The sequence below is a fragment of the Python bivittatus genome, unplaced genomic scaffold, assembly GCF_059951505.1.
Source record: "Python bivittatus isolate LINGU-HERP-01145 unplaced genomic scaffold, Pbiv_v1 ctg000960_np1212, whole genome shotgun sequence".
NCBI classification, from domain to species: domain Eukaryota; kingdom Metazoa; phylum Chordata; class Lepidosauria; order Squamata; family Pythonidae; genus Python; species Python bivittatus.
In genome coordinates, this window is record NW_028277124.1 from 19,685,118 (window position 1) to 19,697,997 (window position 12,880).

A 12,880-nucleotide genomic window follows, 5' to 3' on the forward strand; every position below is an offset into this window, starting at 1 on the left:
TGTTGATAGTTGACATCACAGCAGCTACGTGAAAAACATGGCATGATACAGAAGGATCTGCCTTCTCTGGGCCCAGGGTCTGAGGTAGCACAGAGGTTCACAGCCACCATGTCAGTCATGGACCTGGTCCAACTTATCCATGGTCCTACTCCCACAGGGGGTCACACAGGAAATCTGGTGGTTTCCTCAGGGCAGTGGTGTCATCATCTGGATCTGGGGAACATTAATATCAGTCCACTGCCATGGACGGACCCTCTCTCTTGGCCCTAAAGTTCTCCACAGCCGCCCACCACCACAGGGAGGTTGAGCCTATTCAATTGGCCCACCCCAGGCACCTGATGGACCCAGTGTGGTTTCAGAGGGAGCTTGGGTTTTTCCCCAGAACTCTGGTACATGGTTTGGCAGAGGCCTTTGTCACAGCTTGGAATGAGCAGATGATGGGGGCCATGGACTGAATCACACCTGTGCAGACTCTCCATATACATGGATCTTATAGAGCACCATGGTTTAACAAGCAACTCAGACAGATGAAGCTACATAAGAGATGCCCACAGCACACTGGAAGAAGACAAAGAGTGAGGCTGACCAAGCACAACCTTGTGTAAGTACCTTGTGGTGATAAGGGCGGCAAAGCATAATTACTTCTCCGCTCTCATTGCATCTGCAGGTAGCTGGCCAGCAGCCCTGTTTCGGGTGAGAAGGAGTTGGGGGAGCCCTTGCAGGGTCACTGTGAGGAATATTCTTGGCATCTGTCAGATAAAATCACTCAAATTTGCTTGGAGTTGGACTCCGGCTGGCCAGATCCTTTGGAGGTGACAGAGACGCATCTGAGCCCTGTTATCTGGGAGGAGTTTGAGCCAGTTGTGCTTGAGGAAGTGGGCAGGGTCCTTGTGCCTGTGAGCCTAAACCACCTGTGTTCTGCACCTATGCCCCTTCTGGTTGATTAAGGCCTCCCAGGAGGTGGCACATGGTTGGGTCCAAGCAGTGGATAATGCCTCTTTGAGGGAGGTGCTGTCTGCCTTGAAGGAGGCTATGGTGTGCCCCCTTCTCAAGAGGCTTACCCAACAGTGTTGGATAATTTTTGTCCTTTTAGGGAAGATTGTTGAGAGGGTGGTTGACCCACAGCTACAGAAGGCCCTGGATGAAGCAGATTATCTGGATCGTTTTCAGTCTGGGTTCAGGCCAGGGGACAGCACTGAAATGGCATTGGTTGCATTTGTTTATGACCTTTGAAGGGCTCAGGACACAGGTAGTGCAACCATTCTGGCCTTCCTGGACCTCTCAGCAGTTTTCAATACCATTGACCCTGATATCCTTCTGGACTGGCTTCGGGGGTTGGGAGTGGCAGACACTGTGTTATGGTAGTTCTCCTTCCTCTATGGCCAGTTCCAGTCAGCGTTGGAGGGTTGGAGAGGTTAAGTCCTAGGACCCTGCAATGGGGGGAGCCTCAGGACATGAGCCTTTTGTCTCTCCTTTTTAACATCTACCTGAAACCACTAGGGGAGGACATCCACCAGTATGGGGTGCGGTATCATCAGTATGCTGATGATACCCAGTTATACATCTCCATCCTGAGCCAGAGAGGTGATGCTGTGGCGGTGCTGGCCGAATGCCTGGAGGCTGTAAGGGTCTGGATGGAGAGGAATCGGCTTCAACAAAACCCTGGCAAGATGGAGTGGCTCTGGGTTTTTAGCCCCCCAGGTCCAGATGATATTTCCTCTCTGACTCTGCATGGGGTGGCGCTCCCCCAGACTGAGTTGGTGCACAATTTGGGGGTCCTCCTAGACTCACGGCTCTTGCTTGAGGAGCAGGTGGCAGACGTGTCTAGGGAGGCCTTTGCACAGATTAATCTGGTACCCCAATTGTGCCCCTTCCTGGACCAGGAGGCCTTACTCACAATCACTCATGCCTTGGTCATTTCTCATTTGGATTACTACAATGCGCTTTACATAGGGCTTCCCTTGAAGACCACCCAGAAGCTGCAACTGGCCCAGAATGCAATGATGTGCACAGTGATGGGTACCCCTAGGTTTACCCATGTAACACCTCTGTTGTTCCAGCTGCATGGCTTCCATTTTTTTCCAGGTGCAATTCAAGGTGCTGGTTATCACCTTTAAAGCCCTACATGGCACAGGGCCAGGTTATCTGCAGGACCACCTCTCCCTAAGAACATCTACCCAACCTATCAGAACACTTAGGGTGGGCCCACCCCTAGTCCCTTCTCTTAGCATTGCCATTTATGGGTTCTAGGAAGCGTGCCTTTTCCGTGGCAGCCCCTACCCCATGGAACACCCTTTCCCCCTGAGGTTCGGCAGGCCCCGACCCTCCTAGCCTTCCAAAAAGCCCCTAAGACCTGGCTTTTTCCCCAAGCGCTGGATAGGATGAGATTGACGAAAGGACTTAGTGATGGGTTCCATGTGAAAGTTTAACTCTGGTGCCAGGTTTTAACATTTATGCTTTTAATAGATATATGTAAGTATTCATGATACATTGATGTTGTTTTAACTGTTGGTTGGGAGCCACCCAGAGTTTGATATAAGATGGGTGGCTATATAAATGTTTTAAATAAATAAATAAATGAACAACTAGATTTCCTATTTGTTAAATTCATTTTATAATAATAACAATCAAAGACAGTCTCTTGACTGGCTATTTGTGCAAAATCACATCTAATTTCTTGCAAATGCCAAATGTTCTCATTATGTGATAGCAGAGTCCTCATCTGATTAGACTATCTCAAGAGGTCCCCCGCCTGTCAGATACATCAAATTAAAATTGTCAGTTGAGATTCATCAGTGGCAGAGCTTCTAGTCCTGTGATTTGAAAAGCTGTGGTGGCAACTTCCCATTAAACTGATATCATTATCTATATAATTCGGGAATTAATGACAGCGTGAGGAACTGCACTGCCAGTCTGAAGCAAAAGAACTTAATTTTAAAAAACTTAATAAACTGAATCATTCAGACGTGATCTGCAGGAGAGTCGGATGATAAATGGGATTCCTGAATTCCCCCCCATACTCCCCATAATGTGGATTATCTATCCACATATGCCAGCTATTCTCTCTCACACACAAATCACCCTGACAATAGAAATATGTAATTATACACACATACCCATTCCCCACTCTCATTCCAAGCAACAAGATGAATATAAAAATACATACCTAGTCACAATGCAGTTCTAATAGCACCACAAGCCTTCTTTATGCTTCTGTGATGCTTGCATTCCTTATATACTTAATCATAAACACATTGAACAGAGGCGTTGCACACCTCTGCTCAACGTTGTACTCTTTCCTAAGCATTTATTTTCATGAACGCTTTCCTTCCGTCACGTACAGTATAGTATTACATTACACATTTTTTTCCTTCATCGACAGTTCCCCATCATGCCATGTCTGTATTTCCTCCTCATGTGACTTCATGTGCTACTGTGGCACTCCATGGCATCATTGTTTTCACTCTGTCCCAAGCTTCCACTCTCATTTTCTTGACATCCGTTTTGCATTGACTCTGTTGGGATGCTCATATAACCAAACCCCAGTTTTATCCCAAGCGTACTAAGCTATTGTACACAAGCTAGGATCTAATCGAGCATTTAGTTTGCAAGCCAGCATTCTGTTGCCACATCCCACCAACTAGGAGATATGTGCAAGGGATTGACACACATTCAGAGCATATTTATTTATCCCATGCATAAACCATTCTCCCGAGAAGCACACGTAATGGGCATTACTCCCTTTTAGCTCTTTCACTAGCTCAAGTAGGCTAGAAAGAGCCAGTCTGGTGTGGTGGTCAAGGCACCAGGCTAGAAACCAGGAGACCATAAGTTCTAGTCCCACTTTAGTCACAAAGCCAGCTGGTGACCTTGGGCCAGTCACTCTCTCACAGCCCTAGGAAGAAGACCATGGCAAGCCACTTTGAAAAAAAAATGTTACCAAGAAACCTGCAGGGGCTATCCAGGCTGTTGCCAGGAATCAAGGCTGACTCTGACCTATACACACACACACACAGGTAGGGTAGACAAGAAGATTGTAAATAACTGATCATTTTGCCATCTTCCTTTGACTTTCTAACTGGCTTACTCTAATGATTTAACTTTGCACAAGTTAGTATTTCCTTCAAGATGAATAAACACAGTTGATTTGGCCTGGCTGTATCTTTTCTCCTGCAAACCTTTGCAAGGAATCATTACATTGATGAAAATAACCAAGCACACCCTTTAATTAGTTAACTTTCATTCTTTTGCCATCTGTCTGGTTTGAAACTGAAAGTGGTAGGGTATATGAAATTCTTGTCAGCGACGCAGCAGTAAAATTAGAGAACTTTTTTTTATATATATACATAAAGCCATTTTGCCATTTTGCATGAAGAAAATAAGTGAGTCACGGAGTCTGCTGATTGATTCACCCCTCCCCTCACTCAACTATTTGCTGTTTTAAATCAATGTTGCACTAATTATGTTTTTAGCTAAATTTGATGTAATTATGAAATAATCTACATGGTCAAATACAGGCTATCACACACACACACCTTTGCTCACATTGGGCACTTCTGTGGGCCACTTTTGCAAAGGGAAATTGTCAAATGGAAAATGAAGCATAATAGAATGACAGTATCGGTGCCCATGTTGCAGTGAACACAAACCCACCTCACTCTTCAAGGAACCAAGGGATATCTGGTTTCAAGAAAGGTTGGCGTGAACTACTCTTTTGAAGGGCATCATGAAGTCCTCCCATTTCAAAGCTTCACTTGGAGACCTTGACCAGCAGTTCCAATAACCAGATGAGGTTTCTGGGCAGGTACAACACTCTTCTAATTCTTCCAGTTAGTTCTTGGAAGCAGCAGTTGTGGCCTCAATATAATACAAAAAGCCTCAATGAACCAATGTCATGATGATATGAATTGCATTGTCTCTATGGTGTGATGCCATTCTCACCCCTAGTTGATTCCCCTACACATTTCTAGGCATAATTGTGCAGCAGACTGGGAAGGAGTAAGAACTGTGAATGCATATGTATTTCAGAAGGCAGAAATTGCAATGCTTCTTATTATATAGTTTGACAGTCCATTTAGTTCCATCCGTCTTGTCTACATTGTGGAGGTGCCATATGGGGGACAACACCAATCATACAGCTCAAATTGCAGAGCATTCCAAATTAGATGTCTGAAAGAGAATATAATAAGATGTGTCAGCATACCTTGAATGTAAAATAAAGTGTTATATCTGTAGGCTAACCAAAGATTGGTTACACCACCATCAGCTTTAATATTCCACTTAATCCTGTACTGTTCAAGTATATAGCTCAGCCAAATTCAGTGAGACCCACTTAGTTTAGCCTGCATTTGCATCTTATGCAAAGTTTTATTTGCTTGATAAAATGAATCCAGACATGTTTTCATCTCACCTGAGCATACACAAATCAAAGCACACCATAATTGCACTGGGAAGTATTTCATGTGTTCAACCAGGAGACCTGAAGGTGGGATGGAGTTGCATTCACTGCAATGTGGGCCAGAATTTTGCACAATCCAGGTTATGAATGAAGCAGGATCCCTGATCAATGGAGAGCTCCACTCACTTTCAGTAAATATAAAAACAGTTTCTCTCCTGAACTTCCAGCTGAAGGCATTATCGTTGAAGACAGCAGGGAGAAGAACTCCACATGGAGCTCCATTTTCTACTTAGTTTTAAGTCCTCCACACATTCAGATGGATATCTGAAGGAATCTAAAATCATTGTTGGATCCAATAAAGGACAATGCCTCTATCCCTTGTTGATCTCTGTTTATATTATGGTCTTACAATAGAAGAGGGAGATGGTTGTTAAAATACTTGCTGAGCATTACCAATAGCACCTCATCTGCCTCCACCTGAAAGAAGGAAAGTTGCAGACCATATATTTTAGGATATCTTCAAAGGTTAAATTCTTACATCATCCCACCACTCAAAACTCTCTCAAACTCTTTTTTCAGTTGGGCTGTTTCTTGTTTTTGGTTTGGTCTCGTTTTGTATGAAATCAGGAAGAAATTGGTCTACCAAGCTAAATCTTATTGACATTGACTGTCAACAATTCTCCAGATTTGCAGAAAGGAACCCTACTTGAAATGCAAGCAGATGAAGTTGGAATCTTCTAAGTACATGTTCTACCACTGAGCTACAGACCTACCTTAAATAACATTAATATTTAAATAGTATAATGCTATATACTTTTCATTTTTCCCACTTAATTTCATTTCTCCCACCTAATTCTTAGTTCTTTATCTAATAAGCTGAACCATTCAACTTCCTTAGGTTTCAACAAATCTTTTCAAACATCTGTTCTGGTCTGTTTTTCCCTTGGATTTCCACACTGGTGATTTTTCAGCCATGCTCTTCTGACAAACCTGAGATTTTTCACCACCTTACTAGAGGTTCTGTAATAAGATAATACAAGTTGGTGGACACATTTTCCTGACTGAAGGACAGTTTGTCTATGATTTCTCAACCTTCATCATCTGTTAGATGCAGCTTAAAGGAAATATTGGATTCCTGACAATAAATTTTGCATTTTCAAATGATATAACAATGTTTGCTCAATGTCCTCTGAGAAACCTGTGGGACTTGAGTAGACATGCAAGAGTTCTGCAGACCAGAAGACAAGTTCATGCTAAGTGATTTTCTTCAAAATTGGAAGTTATGAAAACCACCAAAACATACTGATAACCACTTGCAATTACTAATTTCCAGAGTTATTAATTTTTCACTAAGTTGATTCAGAATTCATTTTCTGTGGCTGAATTTAAAAGCTTATTCTAACATTACATTTACAAAAGATGTAGAATGACCAACTAATATCCATTCATGAGTTACACCTACTGATATTTGCCTGGGTGGAAGTATCTTGCCTCATCTAAATCTCATCAGCCTCACCAAAAGGAAACAGAGAACTGCAGAATTCTTCAGTGGAATGGGGAACCCAACTTTACCACACCTTCATCCATGACTGTCCACACCTTTCATTCTGCTTGCACCCACCCCCCACTAACAACTTCGGTGTTATTTGTGCAATATTCTTTTTAAAAAACAAGTTGTGATATGTCTGTACAGAATGAGTAAGTTTGCTGCTACGTATATAATATTGTCATAAAGGAAGAGTAAATATTGATTTGTCCCTCTATAGGAAGAAAGCTGCAAAAGCCAGAAAGGGCCATTAAATCTATACATTGTCTTTGAATCTCTCCAAAGTTATTCAAAGGCACCTGATTTGGTTCAACACTTTGAATGGCTACAGAGATTCAATTCAAAGATTTGAGTGGAAAGGCTGGTTCGATAGAATTGCCTTTGAAAAATGATGCCTTAAAATCAGTCCTTTGAAGCTTCCCATAGTGCTAAAACCTATGCTCTGCATTATAATGTTTTTTTAAAAATTCTCTTTCAGAGACTTTTCCCCCTTCTGTTTCTTGATATTGTTCACATTTATAGTCAATTAAGTCAGATTGACACAGATTGCTATAGAAATGCAAACACAGGGAGAATTATTGGCAGTATATCTCATTTCAGTCTACTGCACATATTAATTTCATCCAGGCTTTTGCCATCTGCTCAAGACCTACTTTTAAAGTACAGGATAAAACACCCAAATATGCATCTGGAAAGGGTGCAAACTTACATGCAAAGTGTGTGTCTTCACAATATGCTTCACGGTACAGCACCAAAAAAGCCAAATTCACAGATCTAAATTTCAATTGAAATGACACAGGAATAACTATAAGAATTGGTGTTGATTATGAATGGATTGTAATTGTATGTTCAATTACTAAAAACTACAAAATTACATTGGATGCAATGTTGATTTGATAGGAAAAAAATTGGCATGCACTTAACTTCACCATTTTCATATTACTTAATAGGTGCTATTATATTAAATGTTTTTGGATTTTATTACCCTGTCCTGTATAACCCTTTCAAAATTACAAACGTGCAAGAAGTATTAATCAATAAAATCTTCTGCTGAAATTCCATTATACACAAAAATACTTAAATGAATTAACATTGGCAGCATTTTAACCACCAAGAGCAAACATTAACCAGCCTGGAGGGGAGATATTTTGCAGTGCATAAGAAACTATATTCATCAATTAACTTAACTATTGAATTTAAGGGAGAAAAAAAGAATATGTTTGATTTAAGAAATAGGAAAGATGGTTGCATAGCTTAAAACATAGATTTATAAAGCTCACCTCTTAACAATATCTAATCACCAGCAACCAACCTGATCCAAATGATATCGTATAAATATGACTTTGCTCTGTTATTTACGCAAATTTCTATGGGTCCTTTTGTTCATGGGAAGAATGGCAAATCAAACAAGACTGCGCCGAACTTAATTAATTAAAGTATACGCAACTGTGAATAAGCAAATCAACATGGTGTGGACAGGAAAAGACATAATGTAATGGGCAGAAGGAATAATCTTGAGGAACAGGAAGGAAGAGCCACAACCAAGACCATGTCACACAATGTCATATGAAAGAACTCTGAATCCGGGGCAGAAATGTAATTTGAGAAAGTTTCTCAGATCTGACCCTTAGTTCTCACAAGGATAAAGGGAAGGAGGGGGGAAGCACATTTAGACATGCAAGATTTTGTTATTATAACCTTATAATAAAAGTAGTATTAGCTTGTGTGTCTTTGGTTTCCAAGTTTGGTCTACCTTGGAGGATTGACATCGATCTTGCAAGTCATCAAACAATGTGATCTGCCTTTGCAGTGCACAAGGTAGATGAAGATGTATATAACATTTGCTGCAAGTAGGACCTCTTTATTTGATCTTTGGGTCCTCTTCTTCTCCTGCATGTTGGGGAAGGTGTGATGCTTTACTTCTATTGCCCAATACTCAGAGGTGGTTCCTCTCTATTCCTGCAGGTCATCCTGGCAGATAGCAGCACCTGGCTCACCTTGTTGCAGTTCAGAAGGTAAGCAAAATCAGGCATGGTTAATATTTGCATGGGGGGCCACTACAGTATACAAGAACTTTAGGCTAGATCGGGAGGTCAGAAAAGCCTCCTAGAATAAAGCAATGTCAAACCACTTCTATATTACTGCCAATAAAACTGTACAGATGTGTCTATGTAGTCACAAGGAGTCCAATATTTATGGTAGCATTTCATGTAATAGCCTTTTTTGTTAGTCCAGATCCCAAACTTGAACATTACAGATTTTTTTTTTTTCACAACAGATGGCAGCTGATATCTAGAGTCAGAGGTTAAATGGGATTGGGCCCATTAGTATATGGATGGGGAACCACCAGAGAATACCATAATTGTACACCACATTGGAAAGTTGAAAACCGATCCTGTGAAGGAAATGGCAAACAAGGTCAGGATCAAGAAAAGTATATGGACTTTAACTTTTTGTTCTGGTTCTTGAAGATTATATAAGAGATAGGTGGTTTCTCTGGGACACTGGTTTTCCTTTTTTTTTCTTTTTCTTGGACATTGTTTTTATTTCCAGCAATTGTTTTTAGAAGAAGAAACTTTCAGCTTTTCTTTTGATGCCAACCAGAATGGAAATGTTCAAATCAAACATTGTGCATTCACTTATAGTTCTTTGACCCCTGGAGCAGGAACAAATCCATTGGTTGAGAAATCTACTCCTGGGTTTATTTCATATTGTAAAGAATTTCAAGCAACCTCTTAAAAATTAGCAGAGTTGAAATATTTTTTATGAATATATCTACATCACCTCCCATCTCAGACACTTCATAAGTGACTTTCGAAGAGGTAGAAAAAAGATCCATAACAAAAACCAAATAGATGTGCAGATGTCAAAATGCCATTTTTTATTTGTATTTTTTTAAATTTCATTCCTCAAGACTTCTGTTGGGCTGACATTTATCTAAGTACACTTATTTCAGGAAGTCATTTGTTGGACTTGGTAGAGTACACAGACAAATGCTGAGTCCCCAGAAACATTTTCTTTTGGTTGAGGCAACTTGTGAGATAAAGTCAAAGCTGTTGCAGGCCAACTTGCAGGCTGGCTTGCTGTCTAAGTGAAGGTAGAAGGAATTCAACAGAAACCATGGCCAGGAAAGCAAAATGGAAAGTCAGCCTTAGATGATGGTTGGATGGAAAATTAGATGTGGACAAATTAAGGTTCCACTCCCTCAGGGAGTGAAAAATGCTTGAAAACTGTTTCTAGGGCATATGCACACCTGACTTGGGTAAAAAGGCTTTTTAAAGTTGATTTTGAAATGCATGATCACGAACAGCAATAAGATTAAAGAAATGAGTGTGTACACCATACAGATCTCCTGTCAAGTTCCTTAGAAATTTTTGCCTGCCTTAAAAATGTTTGCTTTTTTAGCTGTTTATGTATTAATTACATTTCTATGCCATTTGACACATCATGTTTGACAAGTTTACAGTAAAACAAAAAATCAGTGAGTTAAGTTGCAAATAATAACCTGCCTCTTAGTCACCTTCCATGGAAGAAGTGGATTTGAAACTGGATGCCCCATTCATATTCTAGCACCTTAACCACTGCACCATATATATCTCTAGACAGCTTACTAATTCAGTATTCATAAGCTGGGAACCAGGGATGCATAATCAGTGGCTCCTGGAGATTAATGCTGCTCTCTTTCAAGTATCTCCAACTTTTTCTTCAGCTGTCAAGTAAGCACTATGAAAAATTTAAACTTGGTAGTTTGGAGCCTTACTTAGTAACATTCACTAGAGTTATGGATATATATTTTTTTATTCTGTGATATAGTTATATGCATAAAATCAGATTTAGGCATTCTGAGTAGATCTCATTTGCTAGATCAAGAACCATGACCATCAATGAAATGTGCATTCAAAGCCTCTTGTCCTGCCTCTTCAAGTATGTATACCTTCTATCGGCAATGCATTTCTTTTAGCCGGAAGATTATGCCGCTATTATTATGGAAATAAAACTTTTAAAGGAAGGCAACTTCATTTGAAGCAGGGCATCCATGTCTCAAATATCTGAATTACAACAGATGCAGCTTGCCTAGCTTCATTAGAACATCCAAGAAAGGAAGAAAATCCAATCTTGTATTTTGAAATATGGGTGCTCAGGGGTAAGCACCTTTTACATTTTCCCCACATTCTTCTGGGACTACTTGCCCCATGAGTAAAACCAAAAAAACTAATAATTAGGACAGGCGTGTAACATCTGCATTTGAATCCCAGAGAGCTTTGTGGCATCTTAATGAAAAATAGGTTCATTCAACCCATTTCATCAGCTACTTGAAGGGTTATCCTAAGTTAATACACGCAGAATCAAAAAGAAGAAAAATAAGAAAGGCAGGAATCTAAATTGTGAAAGCAGCAGAAAATAAAATGCAGAGCGAATAAACAGTGACAACCATAGTATTACTAGGGGCAATACAGAAATTGCATGTTGCTGATAATGGGTAAGCCAGTTAGGAAATGTATTTGATTGGTGTCTCTGTGTGTGCCTTTTAAGTAGCCATTGTGTAACTACTTGAAGAGTTGCTGTTTTAGCTATCTGGATTCTAGTGAGGATGTTAAAAAGAAAAAAAACAGAATCAGAAACCTAGAGATGGAAGAGGCCCTTTAGGCTACTGAATCCAACCTTCTGTTCAATGCAGGAATCTAAGTCAAAGCATTTCAGACAAATGGCTTCTTCCACTTAACTGCATCCTGTGTAGGGAGCCCACCATATCTCAGGGTAATTGGGTACATTGTTAAAATGCTCTTACTGTTGGGGAGGCCACCTTTCTCTAACTTCTGTTGTTCTGTATCCCACTTTCTCAAAAGATAGAAAACAGGTCTTGAATATCTTCTGCATCATATCCTTTGAGGGAATTGAATAGATGTATCACATTCACACACAGAGACCCCCATACACAGTCTTCTCAAAGCTGAAACATTTCTAATTCTTTTTATTCCTCTTAATAGGACTTAGTTTCCAATCCTGTCCAGTGCTGTTCTCTGAACCTGTTCCAATTTCTCTGAATTGTTCTTAAATTATCTTGCATAAACTACTTCCCATCACTTGGAAACTACATTTCTCTTGATGCAGCCTAAAACACCATTTGCCTCTTTAACAGTTGCATCATTCAACTGACACATATTAAGTTTTCAATAACTACTGTTCCAGATTCTTTTTTACAAGTACTATCACTACGTACTGGATATAGTATTTGAGATAGAATCTGACTGAGATAGAATAAAATAAAAATAAGTTAAGAGACATCTGAGAGATGGAACATCTTGCAAGCAAATTTAATATTTCAAAAATTGAGTGGCTTGATTTTAAAAAGTGAAGGGAATCATTAAGTGATGTAAGTGCTTGTGTGAATATATCTAGTTATGGTAATCTGTACTTCAGTCACTGACCAGCATAAAATAACATTAGATAATGAAACTCCCAATATAAGCAGTCTAGGTAGATCTATAGTTCCTTCTCAGTATCTCCAAGCAGCAAAAACAGCAGCAATAATCAATCAGTCTGTCAACTGACAGGTACATGAGCTCTACATGAGAGAAAAAAAAGTCTTATACTTTAAAACCACAGACATTATATAAAGGATTAAAATACTTAGATGTTATATGTTGCTTTTGAATATTACATATGAAAAGTACTTTTCACACATTCCATTCTGAGCAAAAAGTTTAAACCAGCAGTTGTTCATCCAGGAATTTCAGAAATCTAGGTGACCGCTAGATGGTTGATAACAAAATGGTGACAAGAATTTACAGAAAAACTCTTACCACTTTGCTGCCATTTAGCAGTCATCCATATGTATTCAACCTATATGTATTCATAGACCTGTGTACTGATATATATATATAGACCTTTATGAACCTATATGTATTCATAGACCTATATACTGATCCCATGCA